Source organism: Cyprinodon variegatus, unplaced genomic scaffold (genome assembly GCF_000732505.1).
Source record: "Cyprinodon variegatus isolate N-32 unplaced genomic scaffold, C_variegatus-1.0 Scaffold2176, whole genome shotgun sequence".
NCBI classification, from domain to species: domain Eukaryota; kingdom Metazoa; phylum Chordata; class Actinopteri; order Cyprinodontiformes; family Cyprinodontidae; genus Cyprinodon; species Cyprinodon variegatus.
The window spans coordinates 39,624-40,401 of NW_015152629.1; positions in this window are offsets into that span (position 1 = coordinate 39,624).

Sequence of the window (778 nt, forward strand, 5' to 3'; positions counted from 1 at the left end):
TCCCTGAGTTTTACCAACAGACCACACCCTGCTGTATCTGATCTCTTTCAAAATCAGCAACCTGGCTCTTTGTTTTAAAACGGGTTTCCTGTGATCTTGTTCACAAAGTGGGCTGAGTCATTTTCGTTGCACCTTTCCTTCTGTTTTTGCTCTTTTCCATTTTCTCCTCCAATCTGCTTGACTTAACCCTTTGCATGAACAGGTGAGCATTTTAAATGTGTTATTCTAATTTCTAGAAATGTTAATTCTTACTGCATTCCTTTGATGTACATGCTGATAAAATAATTCATTATTCTGTGGCTGCATTTATGAGCAGTGATCACTCATACTATCCGATTATGTTACTTTCAGTTTCTGTTCTTTGAAATGGATACTTTTTTAAGTGATAAGCTAAACCAGTGGGAATTGAATGGTTTAAACAATACATGTAAAGGTTTAGTAATAATTCAAGACTGTTAAAAAAATATTGTGTGCATTGTGATTGTGTTAACAAAAACTGATGCTCTAATAATGCATACATTGGGAAAGGCTTCTTCAAACTTCTGCATTTAGAGTTAAAGTTTAAAGTACAACAATGTAGCTTTGTTCCACAATATTCACATTATTTCAGACATGTTAAAGTATTTTCAGGTCAATATGCATCACTTGGCATGTATCAATGTTCCATTTGGGCTGTCCTTTTAAAAACTTGCCTTTGTAACTTTGGAGGGTCAGATCCATCACTGAATGGGTGATCCAATGGGGGAAATTTGTTTTGTATTTACTAGTAACTCAAAGA